General features: G+C 41.5%; 1 protein-coding gene across 2 annotated transcripts in view; it reads right to left on the bottom strand.

Moving 5' to 3' along the window:
- RASSF8 (Ras association domain family member 8) overlaps positions 1–13549 on the bottom strand; it is a 127465-nt gene extending 113916 nt beyond the window's left edge. The window contains exon 1 of one of the 2 annotated variants that reach the window (XM_045873737.3): positions 13411–13549. The gene's annotated coding sequence lies outside the window, so the exon portion shown is untranslated. The remainder of the gene's footprint in view (positions 1–13410) is intronic. The other variant, XM_045873739.3, reaches the window with a different exon arrangement.
- Between the last annotated feature and the right edge of the window lie 3558 nt (positions 13550–17107).

Genomic DNA, 17107 nt, shown 5'->3' on the forward strand with positions numbered 1-17107 from the left:
AGTACTAGAAGTCCTAGCCTCAGCAATCAGACAACAAAAAGAAATAAAAGGCATTCGAATCGGCAAAGAAGAAGTCAAACTCTCACTCTTTGCAGATGATAGGATACTTTATGTAGAAAACCCAAAAGGCTCAACCCCAAAACTGCTAGAACTCATACAGGAATTCAGTCAAGTGACAGGATATAAAATCAATGCACAGAAATCAGTGGCATTCCTATATACCAACAACAAGACAGAAGAAAGAGAAATTAAGGAGTTGATCCCATTTACAATTGCACCCAAAACCGTAAGATACCTAGGAATAAATCTAACCAAAGAGGCAAAGGATCTGTACTCTGAAAACTATAAAATACTCATGAAAGAAATTGAGGAAGACAAAAGATATGGAAAAACGTTCCATGCTCATGGATGGGAAGAACAAATATTGTGAAGATGTCAATGCTACCTAGAGAATCTACACATTCAATGCAATCCCCATCAAAATACCATCCACTTTTTTCAAAGAAATGGAACAAATAATCCTAAAACTTGTATGGAACCAGAAAAGACCCCGAATAGCCAGAGGAATGTTGAAAAAGAAAAGCAAAGCTGGCGGCATCACAATTCCGGACTCCCAGCTCTATTACAAAGCTGTCATCATCAAGACAGTATGGTACTGGCACAAAAACAGACACATAGATCAATGGAACAGAATAGAGAGCCCAGAAATGGACCCTCAACTCTATGGTCAACTCATCTTCGACAAAGCAGGAAAGAATATCCAGTGGAAAAAAGACAGTCTCTTCAATAAATGGTGTTGGGAAAATTGGACAGCCACATGCAGAAGAATGAAACTGGACCATTTCCTTACACCACACACAAAAATAGACTCCAAATGGTTGAAAGACCTAAATGTGAGACAGGAGCCCATCAAAATCCTAAAGGAGAACACAGGCAGCAACCTCTTCGACCTCAGCCGCAGCAACTTCTTCCTAGAAACATCGCCAAAGGCAAGGGAAGCAAGGGCAAAAATGAACTATTGGGACTTCATCAAGATGAAAAGCTTTTGCACAGCAAAGGAAACAGTAAACAAAACCAAAAGAGAACCGACAGAATGGAAGAAGGTATTTGCAAATGACATACCAGATAAAGGGCTAGTATCCAAAATCTATAAAGAACTTATCAAACTCAACACCCAAAGAACAAAGAATCCAATCAAGAAATGGGTAGAAGACATGAACAGACATTTTTCCAAAGAAGACATCCAAATGGCCAACAGACACATGAAAAAGTGCTCCCCATCGCTTGGCATCAGGGAAATCCAAATCAAAACCTCAATGAGATTCCGCCTCACACCAGTCAGAATGGCTAAAATTAACAAGTCAGGAACCAACAGATGTTGGCAGGGATGCAGAGAAAGGGGAACCCTCCTACAGTGTTGGTGGGAATGCAAGCTGGTGCAGCCACTCTGGAAAACAGTATGGAGGTTCCTCAAAAATTTGAAAATAGAGCTACCATACGATCCAGCAATTGCACTACTGGGTATTTACCCCAAAGATACAAATGTAGTGATCCGAAGGGGTATGTGCACCCCAAAGTTTATAGCAGCAATGTCCACGATAGCCAAACTGTGGAAAGAGCCAAGATGTCCATCAACAGATGAAGGGATAAAGAAGATGTGGTATATATATACAATGGAATATTATACAGCTATCAAAAGAATGAGATCTTGCCATTTGCAATGACGTGGATGGAACTGGAGGGTGTTATGCTGAGCGAAATAAGTCAATCAGAGAAAGACATGTATCATATGACCTCACTGATATGAGGAATTCTTAATCTCAGGAAATAAACTGAGGGTTGCTGGAGTGGGGGGTGGGGTGGGAGGGATGGGGTGGCTGGGTGATAGACACTGGGGAGGGTATGTGCTATGATGAGCACTATGAATTGTGCAAGACTGTTGAATCACAGATCTGTACCTCTGAAACAAATAATGCAATATATGTTAAGAAAAAAAAAAAGAAGAAGATAGCAGGAGGGGAAGAATGAAGGGGGGGAAATCGGAGGGGGAGACGAACCATGAGAGACGATGGACTCTGAAAAACAAACTGAGGATTCTAGAGGGGAGGGGGGTGGGAGGATGGGTTAGCCTGGTGATGGGTATTAAAGAGGGCACGTTGTGCATGGAGCACTGGGTGTTATGCACAAACAATGAATCATGGAACACGACATCAAAAACTAATGATGTAATGTATGGTGATTAACATAACAATAAAAAAATCCTAGGCCTGGGGACGAGGGGAGGGAGGTGGGAAGAAGGTCTAAAGCAGCATGTCTCAACAAAGATGTTACTGGCAATTTGCACAGAACATGTCTTCACCGTGTAGAATGCTGAACACCCGGGCCCAGCCCCTGCCCACTGAACACAAGAAATACCCACGGCCTAGTCTCTGTGACAGCCAAAAAAGGCCCCCACATATTTCCAAATACTAGTACGCTGTTTGAGTACCCCTGGTCAAAAGGGAGAAAAGGAAGCAGCAAAGAAGACTGAGCCAGAAAGATCAGAGATGGGAGGAAAAGCAGATGTATTCCTCAACCAGTAAGTCATCCTCTTTTCCAAAACACACCCATGATATGACCCTTTTCCCTACCTTTACCACTAGGACCTCAACTAAGCCATCCCTTGAATGAATTATTGCAATCATCTCCTAATCGGTCTGCCTACTTTTTTTCTTTCTTTTTATTAAGTCACCATGCTGTATATGACATTCCTGGATATATGTACTTTATAAGCACAAGTTTGTACCTTCTGACCCCCTTCACCCATTTCAACCACCCCCACTCCCCACCTCTGGTAACCACAAATCTGTTCTCTGTATCTATGAGTTGGGTGTTTTGTTGTTTTTAGATTGCACATGTATATGGGATCATACAGTATTTGTCTTTCTCTGTTTATTTCACTTAGCATAATGCTTTCAAGATCTGTCCATGTTGTCACAAATGGCAGTTTCCTTTCTTCTAGCTGAATCATATTCCATTGCATGTATATGCTACATTTTCTTTATCCATTCATCGACTGATGGATGCCCACGTTGTTTTCATGTCTTGGCTTTCTGCTATTCATAATTTCTCTTGACAAGCCCCTTCCACATGGCAGCAAAGTGAGCCTCCTTAATTTTACTAATTGTATTTAATAAGCATTTTTATACTATCTGCCATGCTTTTTTTTTTTTTACAAATATTAATTCATTTCAGCCTCATAACAACACTGTGAGATGGATATCATTCCTATTCCCATTTTACCCATGAGGCACAGAGATGTTACAGAACTACTACAAGGCCACAAAGCCAGTAAGTGTAGGGCTGGGATTTTAATTTAGGCAGCTGGCTCCACGGTTCATGCTCTTGCCTACTACTCTATGCTTCCCTCCAACTCATTCATTCCTCTGTTCAAGATCCTCAACTGTCTTCTTACTCAAGAGTAAAAACCAAGATCCCGGTCATAGACAGTAAGTGCCTGGTATATGGGCCCCCCTACCTCCTCTACCTTGTCTCCTGCTCCTATCCCCTGCCCTCCCCCTACTCCCAGCCTCACTGATATGATATGGGCACAACTGCATGCACCTGCTTCAGTGCCTCTGTACCCACTCTCTCCTCTATCTGGAGTGTTCTTCCTCCAGATAGCTGCAGAGTTATTTCCTTCACTTCATTAAGTTTTCTACTCAAATGTGCTCTCATGAGTAAGGACTTCCTGCCCATCTAAGATCAAATAACATCTCTACTCCCATCCCCACCATTTTCAATTTCTCCAACTTGTTATATTTTTTCTCTCTGATTCATTTATCATCCTGTAAAACATGTAAAATGACTCATTCATTATCTAACTACCTCCAATAGAGTGTACTTTCTATGAGGGCAGTTTTGTGTGTTTTTTTCTCTGTTATAACTCCCTGCACGGAAGGTCATGCAGTTCATTTCTGAATGAATTAATGAACAAAAAAAAGAGTGTTGACAAGGAAACCAAGAAGTCTTAAGACAGAGGGAGATGGCTCAACAGGGTAAACTTACAACAAAAAGCTGCTGTTATATGAGAGGTAACAAGTTTCCATTTATTTTGGCAATTAAGAAATTGGTGCCTGTGGCAAGAAATGTTTCCATATGTGAGTGAGTTGGTATGGTAATATAGTAGAGTGAGTTGGTAGGGTAATATAGTAGAACTATTAAGCATAGACAACTCCTGTAAGAAGTTGGTTAAGAAAGGAGACTGCTAGAAGGAGTAGCAATGTCAAGAGAGACTTGAGCATATTCTTTCCAGGCTGAACGTAAGGAGAGAAGGGAGGAGGAGCCTGAAAATCAATAGAGAGAAAGGATTACTAATGGAGAATGGCCTAGCAGACAGCCAACTCCAGACTGTGAGGGTAAGGATGATCATCCACGTTAACTAGTAAACACTCTTCTCTCACACTTGGATGATCTACACTGACCACGTTCTCTTCTGAGACCATCAGCTTAGACAGCCTATGGAGCATCTGTCCTCTCCAAAGAGCACTGAGGTCTCTTCAGACTCCTAGTTCAGACATAAGAAGTATACACAGCTTACTGGAGTTGGAAGGGGAAAGGCACTAACCCTTCACTGAGACATTTCATATGCATATTTCCATATATGGACATCTATAAACATCACTTTTATTCCAAAACAGCCCTGAGTGATGAATTAGTAACCCCATTTAAAGGAAACTTGAGAAGGGGTAAGCTTTATAACTCTCCAAGGCTACCCAGGTCCAGCCAGGCTTTTAACTGAAGTGGGCATTCTTTCCAATATATACCACATATCATTATTCAATAATATAATAGGAAAAGAGATCAAAATTAGAAAAATTAAAATGGAAAGTGTGATCTAGGTTGGGAGATTTTCAGAGAGAGAAAACAGAATTAATTTTCACTAACAGTAAAGATAATTAAAATTTAAAGGGGTAAGTTATGCATGTCCCCCACCACCAGACTGTATTATTATAATACATAGCAAATTACAAGAAGAGAAAGGGAAATGTTTGAGTAGAAAAGGTTTACATAAAGGTTACAGTAAGGAAACAAGAAATTTTATTAAACATGCCAAAAATACATTCATTGTCAAGTACACGATTTAGTTGCTTTTTCTTTAGTTTGTGTTTTCCAGCTGTGAATGTCCACTGATAAAATAAAAAGAGATACAACAGACAACTCCTTTTCCACAAAGATGCAAAGGCAATTCAGTGGAGAAAGAACAGTCTTTTTAACAATTAGATTTCAATATGCAGAAAATGAACTTCAATCCAAAACTTACTCAATATAAAATATTAACTCAACAGGCCAAACACCTTAACAGACACCTTGCCAAAGATATAGACACGGCAAATAAGCATATGAAAAGATGCCCCACATCATGTGTCATCAGGGAACTATAACAACAATGAGATATCACTACATACCTATTAGAATGGTCAAAATACAAAACACTGACAACACCAAATGCTGATAAGGATGTGAAGGAACAGGAACTCTCATTCATTGCTAGTGGGAATGCAAAATGGTACTCCTTGGAAAAGTCCTTTGGAAGACAGTGCGATTTCTTACAAAACTAAACATACTCTTATGATATGACCCTGCAATTGTGCTCCTTTGTATTTATCCAAAGGAATTGAAAACTTATATCCATACGGAAATCTGCACATGGATGCTCACTGCAGCTCTATTTATAATTGCCAAAACTTGGAAGCAGACATGTCCTTCAGTAGGTGAATGGATAAACAGACTGTGGTATATCCAGATAATGGAATATTATTCAGGGCTAAAATGAGCTATCAAGCTATGAAAAGACATGGAGGAAACATAAATGCATATTAGTAAGTAAAAGAGCCAATCTGAAAAGGCTACATAACATATGATTCCAGGGGCGCCTGGGTGGCTCAGTCATTAAGCGTCTGCCTTCAGCTCAGGTTATGATCCCAGTGTCCTGGGATCAAGCCCCGCAGGAAGCCTGCTTCTCCCTCTCCCACTCCCCCTGCTTGTATTCCCTCTCTCTCTGTGTCTCTCTCTGTCAAAAAAATAAATAAAATCTTAAAAATAAAAAACCAACCAAACAAAAACATATGATTCCAACTCTATCCCACAACAAAACTATGGAGATAGTAAAAACATTAGTGGTTGCCTGGCGTTAGTTGAGAGGGAGGGATGAATAGGCAGAGCACAGAGGATTTTTTAGGGCAGTGCAACTACTCTATGATGCCATAACGATGGATATGTGTCATTATACATTTGCCCAAACATATAGTACTTAGAACACCAAGAGTGAACCTTAATGTAAATGATACCATGGACTTTGGGTGATAATGATATGTCAGTGTAGGTTCAACTGCAACAAATGTACCATTCTGGTGGGGAATGTTGATAATGGAGGAGGGAATATAGGTGTGGGGGCAGGGAGTATATGGGAAATCTCTGTACCTTCAGTGAAGTTTTGTTGTGAACCTTAAATTGCTCTAAAAAATAAAGTCTATTTTAAAAAGATAACTTGAAATAGATTCATAGACTTCAATGTAAAACCTAACACTATAAAACTTCTAGGAAAAAAATCAGAAAATTTCTAGAAGAAAATCTCTGTGACCTTAGCTTAGGCAAAGGTTTTCTTAAGGACACCAAAAGCACAATGCATAAGAGAAGAAAATCATAAGCTGGACTTCATCAAAATTAGAAACCTCTCATCTTCAAAAATCACTGTGAAAATGAAAGGAGAAGCCACAAACTGGAAGAAAATCTTTACAAAGCATGTATCTGATGAAGGACTTACCCAAAATATATAAAGAACTCTCAAAATTCAATAATAAGAAAACAATCAACCCAATAAAAATGTGAGCAAAAGACTTGAACAGACCACCAAAGAAGATATAAAGATAGCAAAAAATACATCAAAAGATGCTCAACACCATTGGTCATTAGGGAAATGCAAATTAAAATCAAAATGAAATATTGCTAATGACTAAAATTAAAAAGACTAATCATACTAAGTGTTGGCAAGAATGTGAAGGAATCATCATGCTTATAAATTGCTGGTAGGAGAGTAAAATGATATAATCACTTTGGAAACAGTTTGGCAGTTTCTGAAAAAGCTAAACATAGGTCTACCATGATCCTGCCATTCTACTCCTAGGTTCTTACCCAAGACTAATGAAGGTATATGTCCATTCAAGGGTGATATGCAAATGTTCACAGCAGCTTTTAATAGACATAAATTAGAAACAACTCAAATGTCCATCAACAGGTACATACATAAATTGTCGTATAGTCATACAATGGAACACTATTCAGCAATGAGAAGAACTGAACTATTGTTGCATATATCAACATAAATGCATCTCCAAATAATTATTCTGAGTGAAAGAAGCCAGACCAAAAAAGACTATATACTACATGATTCCATTCATTTAAATTCTGGAAAATGCAAACTACTCTGCAGAGACAGAAGCAAAGCTTCTGGGGGGAGGGGATGATGGACAGGCAAGGGATTGCAAATGGGAATGGAGAAACTTGGGGAGGGTGATGTATATTTTCACTGTCTTGGTTGTGGTGATGATTTCATATTTATATACATAGGTTGGAAGCTTATCCAATTGTACACTTAAATATGTGCAGTTCATTGCATGTCAGTAGCTGTTTATCTCAGTTTTCCTCAGTAAAGATATTTTTAAAAAAAGAAATAGAAAAGGAAATCATTATATACAAAAAGAAAGAAAAATATAGCTCAAGTAAACTATTTTAGGTTTCCTGACATCTAATGGCATCAAATATTAGAACTTGTTTCAGAAATGACCAAATTTTACATTAAACACTGCAAATTATTCCCAACCTATCTTCAATAGTATTTCTATGTAGGGTTTCAGAAATTATAAATCTATTCAAATATTTTAAGCAAAAATTAGACTGATATTTTACTTTTCTGTCCAATACCTACCCATTAAGAGAACTCTAATTTTTTTCAATGTATGTGCTTCTTTCTGAAGAATAATTTAATTTGAAGTGATTTTCCAATAACAAAATTACTATAATTAAAGATAAACATGATTTAACCAGGGGCCAGTGACAGTTAACAAGTGACAAAATATATCACCCACATGAATAAAACCTGGTAGAAAATTATTAAAATTCTCCTCTTGTTACAACCTGTACTCGTATCTGATTTCTTATCAAAACAAAGAGTTAAAACACATGCTACTGAGTAAGAAAATATTTTTCTTGATGCATAAAACTTGGACAGCACTGGAGTTAATTGTAATGAGCTTTGGGATATATTTGAATGTGGCAAAAAAAAAAAACACATTGCCAAAAATAAGACTTCTAAATCCTATAGCAAGGCTGTGAAATAAATAGGTAATAGATACTATTGGTGCTATAAAGCCCCAGGCAACTTGTTCAAGGTCACCCAAAGTAACCAAAGTAACCAAGTAAGCATGTATACATGAGGGAAAAAAATAATGGGTTTTAAACAATAACTTTTTTTCCTCCTACTAGCTACAGTGGTAGCTATTCACGGTGCAAATGTCCTGGGGCACAGAGACCTACCTCAAAGACAAATCAAAGGGCATGCCCCTCTCTGGCCCCAGTTCCAATATTTTTAGACAAGTAAAATCAGGTCTAAATAAATAAAAAGCTAAGGTAATGGGTTGGGCTAGAGAGGGCTTCTCTATCTTGCCAGGCCTTCCCAACTAGAAAATAAAGGGTGGGTAAATGGAACAACAAGAACAATTTTCTTGAGTAAAGCCAATGTATGAAAAGCTGAAGCTTCCTTTTTATGATTTTAATCAGGTGAACTACTCATTCTTCTTTTGTGAAAGCACTTAGCCCAGAGCTTGGCACATAACAGGGACTTAAAAATGCTTTTTTAATTTTCCCTGCTCTCCCAACCCAAGGGCATCCAGCTTTTTGCTGACAAAAACTCAGAGTCCAGACCATTTATGAAGCATAACATTCAGGAGAAACCCAGAGGTCAAGTGCAAACCAATAAATCATGAAAGAACTAGAATCAACTCCTAAATTCTCTGTATACCTTATGACCTACAAAATACAAAACTAGAAAGGAACTGGAATTATACTCTAAGGGTAAAAGGGAAAATTCTAAAAGGAAACTCAAGTCCTAAGAAACAAAAGAAAATGTGGGTGATTATGTAAGAATTAGAGACTAGAAATAATAAGAAGAACATAAATACTTTAGAGCTATAGTGCATCAAACTAATAATTTGTAAAGAGCAACCACATGACAAAAATACTCAAAGCTTTAAGCCTTCCTTGGTCTTGGAATGTCATGAGACTTTTTTGGCTAAAAGAAGGAATGCTTTAGTGAGAGAAGGAAAAAGAATTTCCAGACCTCTAGGTGGCTCCAAGTTTTAAACAACTACTCTGCTACCTTAACTAAATGTTCAAATGATACCTAGTTATTTATGCAAGTCACATCAACAATTGGACAGTACTGAACATCCTGAGAACTATAACTCTCATTTCTCTACTAGTTTTCTCTATCTTCCTTTGAAGTGTGGCACTGAGTGATCAACAGCTGCTGACTAATGTATTATCACATGACATGTGTAAAATAATATGACATAGTAAGATTTCTTTCAGTAATCCTGTGCTCATGAAAAAAAAGCATAATTACTTTAATGATGTACTTAGAAAAAGGATTATCTACAACAGAAAATCACAAGGGTAACACTAATTAAAAGGTATCTCAATTTATTACTCTGAATTTTCCACAGAGCCCCCATTTTTTTTTTTTTTGGCATTAATTTTGCCTAGTATCTGCAAATGCTGTTCCATATTATATATAACACCAGAAAGGAAGAAAAACAGGAGAGTGTCAGTCTGGCTTTTCTGTTATGAAAAGCAGATTAAACAGTGATAAAGAAGGCAATCAAGATACAAATACAAAGCTAATGTTATTATCTTATTCATTATAATAATAACCGTTTATTGAGCACCTACTAAATGCATCAGGCACTGAGTACCGACTAGTGAATAAACCAGGCATTATTTCTGCCCTGGAAGGCAAGGGATAAACATTAAGTAGTTAAATAATACACAATTATAAGTTATGACAAACATTAAAAAGGAAAGATGATTGTGCTATGAGGGAGAAAATAAAGGGATTCTAAGTTACATGATGAGAAGGTTGATAAGACATTTATAAAGAGGGTATCTGAATTTGTACCCAAGGATGACAAATTACTCAAGGAGATGGTCCTAAAATAGAGACCAATAGCATGAGGAAGAGCCCTGAGGTGAGTCTGCTGGAGAACTGGACAATGTGGCTGGCAAAGGATGAAGATGGGGGGGGGGGGGGGCAGTGGCCAAATCATGCAGGACCTTATAGGTATGTTGAAGATTTCATATTTTATCTGGAGAAATAAATGTGTTTCCTAAGAGCTTTGAAGACTTTAAACATCAAGTGACTTTTTTTTCTTCTTAGGCTGCTGGTGGGAAAAGGGACTGGAAGGGGTACAGCGTATATGCAGAAGGCAATGCAGAAAGATAATGGTGGCTTCAGGTAGAATGGAAGCATAGTAGAGGCCAAAAATCAAACAGATTTGAAAGAGATTTTTCCATAAAAGTAGATAAGGTGGGTGTGGGGGGGAGTTGGAAGGGGTGAAAGAACAGAAGAGAGAATGAAGGATAAATTCCAGCCTTCTGGCCTGAGCCACTTGTTGGATGGATGAGATGAAAAACAGAGGAGGAACTGTTTGAAAGCTTGGGTAATCAAGAGCTCAGTTCTGGAGAAGTGTGAGATAATGCCATTTATTAGCTACGATGTACAAAGCACTATATTATATATTCTACTTGTCACAGAATCCCTTTTTAGTAGCGGTATCCCCATTTTACAGAACGCAAACTGCAGATCATGACGTTGCAGTAGCATGACGAACTCATTCGGTTCAAAGTGACAAAGTCACATCTGCCATCCAAGTCTGGTTGGCTGGCTGTGGGGTAAGCATTCTTTCCACAATACACAGTTCTTACAAACTATTTCTACACTTTGCATTTTGAAATCTATTTAGGGTTGGAGCAAGCTAGCACCCAAGAAGAGTAAACAGGTGATACCTTATTTTTTAAATCCAAATTCTCAGATTTATGGTGCATAATGTTTTCCTTTACCACTCCCAACCCCACTCCACTTCTATCTGCAGAGTTTTGCAATGTTTCGAACTCTAGCAAGGTATCTAGGACCTTAATGTTTTACAATAAAGGAGCAAAGCCACGATGCCAGGAATGAACCATAATGAAAAAAGCAGCAATACCCAGCAGCAAACAATATTTTTACTCTCAAGCCATACATATATCAACATAAGATAGATCAACTGAGCAAGAAATTCTGAAAAACTATTTCTCAAAAATGGCGAAGGTGTTCGAGTCCAAAAGTAATGCAAGCCACCCAGTACAGAAGGCTACAAAAGCTAAGAATTGAGATTCCCATTAAAAAACCAAAACCTTAAAAGAACAGAATGTTAGGCAAAAAGAAATGATACCACAACTGTATAGAATTTAATATCTGCAATTCCCAAATATCTTAACCAAATGCCAAATTCAGTAAACATGCAAGCTAAAAACCTAAACATTCTCTCGTCTTTTTAAAAGCTTTTCCCTGCAGCACAATGACACTTTAGCAAACTGAAATGCCTTTCCTATCTGCAGAGTCTCATGATTTTCTCCCTCTCTGGGATGATGTCCCCCTCAGCTACTGAAGCCCAGAAATTAGGCTTGATTAATGAACCTAGAAAGAACTCAATGTATTACTAACAATTGTGTCTATTATTGAAAGTACCAGCTTGAGGCTCTTAAAAGAGGAGAAAATGAGGAAGGGGGAGATTTTTGAAAGGTTTTATCACCTACATTACAAATTACATTTTAGTGGGTCTGATCCTTCAACATAATAATCAAATTACATTCAGTCTTCTTAAAGTAAGGTATGGTCATATGCAATTTTCACGGTTTTTTGGGAGAGTTTGCCATGGAGATAAATAAAAAGTAGCATTAATATGTCCACTAAAAGATAAACACACAAACCACCCTCCAAAATGATAGTACTACTGTGTCCTTCCTCCTGATTCTTGTGTCCACCTGGCACCTCTTCCTGCAGAGAGGTCTAGCAGGCATTCACTACTGCCTTACCCAGGCAGAGGACGGGATTCCGAAAATCCATTAAGAAAGCTTCCCATTTTCTATTCCTTCATAACAGGATGGCCAACTCCTGGCAACCCAAAGATGAAAAACTAAAAAAAAAAAAAAAAAAAAAAAGTGGCGGGGACGGGGGGGGGGTAACTACCTAAGGCCTTCTACCAGAATAAGTGGTTAATCCATTCGGCAGAAAAGCAGAGATCTGTACATATTTAAAGGTCCTTTCTGGTGACACAACAGGTCTAATGAGGAATTGCTGAGCCTCATCATACTGGAAAATCCGTAAATGTTCCTCCTCGCCGTTACCAGGCTGGAAGAATTTTTTTTTAATGCAAGGTTTTGATGTACTGACACAGCTAACCTGATGGATTTAAGTCAGCTAGGAAATGTGCCCTCCATCTATTTCCCTTCTAAATCCCTAAAGATCAGAGGCAATACTGACCCGTAATTACATTCAACGCTTGCACTGCTCAAGATGCCATTTGATGCTGAAAAAGTAGTGGTTTAGCAACACCAGGCGGCTCTACGATGCCAAAGTAACAACGCAACACTCGATTACGAACCCAGGTACTCGGCTTGTAAGCTCCAGTGCCGCACAAGGACCCACGTTCAAAGCTCACGTCCCTTCAGGTTGAAGCTTATTAAGCTTGCCGCGAAGTACCCTCGCAAAGTTTCTAGTCTGCAAAACGGAATTACTTTGAAAGTCCCCTCTTTTGGACTCCCCTCCCCAGACGGGTTGGCGGCAAAGGGAAACAGGGACAGAGGATGATGGTTAAGCACTGAAACAAAATTTTAAAACCTAAAAAACAGTCGTGTTTTCAGAGGAGAGACGTTCACCAAACCGCCGCCACCCGGCAAGCGAGCATCCGATTTTCATTCGGAGAGAAAAATATTGAAGAAGCTATACATACGTTTCCCTGGCCAACAAAAGTGGCCTCTAAACTCCCCTGCCAAGGACATTGGGAGGAAACCGAGAAGCAGGGCACAAGCCTGTACTTCTCAAGCAGAGGCGCGTGTGTGCGGCGGGGAGAAGGCGCAAAGGCGAACCCAACAGGGAAAGGTGAACCGGAGGAACAGGGAGCCCGAGGCCGGAGAGCAGAACCCGCGAAGAAACCCAAGGTGTCGACAGAGGGGCGAGGGGGCGGGGAAGGGGGAGCCCGCAGGCTCCACGAGGAGGAGGGAGGGGTCCCAAACGTTGCCCAGAAATCGCGGCGGCCGAGGAAAGTTAATACTTACTCAGTTTCGCAACTGCGCCGCCCCCGCAGGCCGCCCGGCGAGGCCGGCCGGAGCGCTGGGGACGCGGCGGCGTCCGAAGCTCGGCGGCCGCCCAGCGCCTGTCCCGGCCGCGCCGCCCGTCGCGCCTGCCTCCGCCGCGCCCGGCGGGCCGCGCGCCCCGCACTGGCGGGAGGCCCTGGCTCCCGGCGCGCCCTCTCCGCGCCCCTCCCGGCCGGCGCTAAGGTGAGTGTGGACGCCCCTGGTGGGGCTGCGGCGGTGTGCTAGCGCGCGGGCCGCCTCTGCGCCGCCCGCAGGAGCCGCCCCCAGCGCCGCCGCTGGTCAAGCGAGGCTCGGCGAGGAGCGGGGCGGCAGGCGCCGTGCCGGACGGCGGAGTTGGCGGCCGGCTCGCTCCCGCGGCCGGTGCCTCTGGGCTGGGGGCCGGGCTCGGGCGGCCGGGCGGCTCCGCCCCTTCGCCGGGCCGCGGGCAGAGCGCGCGAGAGGAGCGGCGCGGGGGCGCCCCCCTCGGCCGGGCGCTCGGGTTACAGCCGCGGCTCCCCGGCTTCCCCGCCCGCGCCTCCCGGGTTCGCCGGCGCCGGGAGAGACATTGTAACGGAACTGGGACGCCAGCGCTGCATTGTGGGAGCTTTTAAAGCGGCGGGGAACGTGGCCCGGCCGCTCGGGCCCACCGGGCCAAGCTCACCCCGGCGCCCCTAGCACGGCCCCGCCGCCGCTCGTTCCACCACACGCCCCACACCGCCGAGGCCTGTGCACCGGAAAGCCCGAAGTGGTGAGGTGACCGGTGCCTACTGACTCTCACAGGAGCACAGTCTTCCATAGCCCGGGGTGAGACTTGTAAAACTGCCCTCTGCGGTCATCCCGGAAAGTAGGAGGCTTTTTCTGCAGACGCTTAAAGAAAAAGAAAAAGAAAGAAAAAAAAAAAAAGCCCTTCCATCCCCCAAGAACTGGGCTTGAATTGCTTTTCCTCTGGAGTGGCAGTGATTCAGCGACCCCGTTCTCAGCAGCAGGCAGTGACAGAGACAGGAGACGAAAAACACAGCGAATGAATCAGACGTGAGTAACCAAGTTTAGAAAGAGCTGGGCTCAGATTCAGAAAACTGCCTTCTCCCCCCCCCCCCCCCCCCAAATACAGCAAACGGTCGAGGAAGAAAACCAGTGCTTTCATCGGGAAATGCAGATATGTGTGTTGTTCTCCCTATTCCACCCCCCCTTTTTTTTAATTACTGTAGCCACTGGACAAAATTCGGTCTTTGGTCCAGGCTTGTGCTCACACATGCCCACAGCTCAGCAGCAGCTATTAATTTGGAGGGAGATGGAGTGAAGATAGTGGATGAGATACAAGAAAACATTCCAATTATAAAATGCCCCTTTTAATTCTCCACTGTTTTTTTTTAATCAAAACAGGGATATTAAATTTGCAGCAAACTTGTTACAGCTCATCTTACTGAGGGCCTGATTTGTTTTGTTTTGAGTTTGTGTTTGTAGGCCTTTTGTTTCTTCCTCTTGTTTTTTGACCTTTCTGGAATTACTGCACAGCTCATTAGTCCCTTTAAGTTCGCGGTGAACTGAGGAGAGACAGAGATAGTAAGACTCAAATTTGGCTGATAAAGGTTTGGAGGATTTGAGGACAAGAATGAGTTCTCTATGATTCAAATGCAAAACCTGGGGGAATTTTATTTAAGGTGATTCTGTAGGGCATGGATCCTCAGAGGACTTTTCCAGCTTTAATGTTAACATTTCCTGAGCGCTCATTCCCTTGTCAACCTTTCACTCCGCTGAACATCAGTCACCCGCCTAATTGCCAAATCTAATGGGAAAATTTAATCCCCATTTTGTCATCCCCTTTGTGGCATTTGCCAATTTTGACCTCCCCTTCCTTCTTAGAACTTTCCTCCCTTTTTGTTGTTGCTGTTGTTGATAGTCATCCCACTTTTGTGGAGGTCTTGAAACAGGGCTGAGTGATAGCTGGCAGGATTGTGGCTCTTGTTAAACTAGGATTCAGGATCTTACCCAAGGACGTATTCTTTAACTTTCTGAGGAGGTAGTGGCAGTAAAAGAACCTTCAGCTAGTTTCTGTTGGTCACCAGTAGGGTCTTGACCTCAATTTTATCATGCATCCAGAGCTGAACAGTGGACTGACTCATGACAACCAGCTTTTGTGTGACTAGCATTTAAATCAGGATGAAATTTACTGTGATAGTATAACCATGACCTCTGTTTAGGATAAGCACTTATGAGGATCCAGGTACCTGGTGAAGTATCCCCACCTTCAAACCAGAATGTGTCTTACTGATGGCTGCCAAAGTCAGTGAATTTACCTCTGTCCCGTCCTGAATAAATGCAGAAAAATCTCTTCTCTGCCTCAACCCCATGTGGTTAATGCATTCTTTCTTCAGTGTATAGTGCAATTTGTTTTAAGCTTTCTTGGCTGTAGTCACATCTGTTAAGCCGTCCTGAGATCACACCAAATGTCCTTGACAGGATTTGTAAACAACCCTTATTTCTGGTTTCTAATTATATTCCCAGAAGTAACCTAACTAGAATCCGTGAGTATTCATGCATTTCAAGCCCTGTGACATAATCGGATTTGATTTTCAAGAAAACAGTTGGAGAGGGTAGATTCAGAAAAGAGGAGAATCCCAAGAGAGAGACTTAACGTGGAGAGCTGTGGGAATGAGGGGGTAGGAGACACCACCTAGAGATATATTACTATACCATTGCTAGCTGTAAAAAAAAGTTACCACAAACTTGGTAGCTAAAACCAAGAATGTGTTATCTTACAGTTCTGGAGGTCAGAAATTCTAAAATCAAGGTGTGGGCTGTGTCCCATCTGGAGCCTCTAGGGGAGAATCCATTTCTTTTCTTTTTCTAGCTTCTATGCCACCTGCTTTCCTTGGCTTGTGGCCCCTTCCTCCATCTTTAAGGCCAATAGTATATCATCTTCAAATCTTTCTCTCTTCTTGGGATCTCTGCTTCAAGGTTGGGGGTGTCTTTTTCTGTAAGATAGGCAAAGAAAATAGGAATTGATATAGATACATTTCTAGCCATATTATGTTACAAACTGAACTGATTTGGATTACTTGTGGAAAGAGATGACAGTGTTTTAACCACTAGTCGAATCGTCGTAGGGTTAACTTACTTGACTGTAACATTGCTAAAGTGGTGTGGTTAGTCCAGCTAAACCTATATCCCTCTGGTGACTCATGGAACTGAAGCCCAAGGTGTTAACACACTAAGAAAATCAGGTTCACATCTGCGGTTTCTGGGGATCAGTCCCTTTCTCTGGAAATCCCCGGCAGCTCTTTTTTATGGTGTCCAGTGGAGTCATATTGCCAAGTTTGAGAAATATGCATCTAGACCAGCATTTCCCAAACTGGTCCACAAGGGAACATCATCCTATAAGATGGGATGCTGGGAAGACGGTTGCTCCATGCTTGGATAAGGTCCATGGAACACAGTTGTGACTACAGTTCAGGCCAGCCAAGAAGCTTATCAGTGGGTCAGATCCATCAAGGGCAAAGTGTTGGGAAATTTTTTCATGAGGAAGTCTAAGGGAGAAACAAACATTTTCTCACAACAGATAGGTATGTGTGCTGGCAGGGATAAATTATGGACTTACGACTAAAACTTGTAAGTTTCTTTATTACCTAGCCCTCCTAGCTTTCCTTCTTTTTCTCTACTTCTTTCCCCACTCTGTGCT

Source organism: Mirounga angustirostris, unplaced genomic scaffold (genome assembly GCF_029215605.1).
Source record: "Mirounga angustirostris isolate CCGP_5_RB_7025 unplaced genomic scaffold, mMirAng1.0.hap1 SCAF_5, whole genome shotgun sequence".
NCBI classification, from domain to species: domain Eukaryota; kingdom Metazoa; phylum Chordata; class Mammalia; order Carnivora; family Phocidae; genus Mirounga; species Mirounga angustirostris.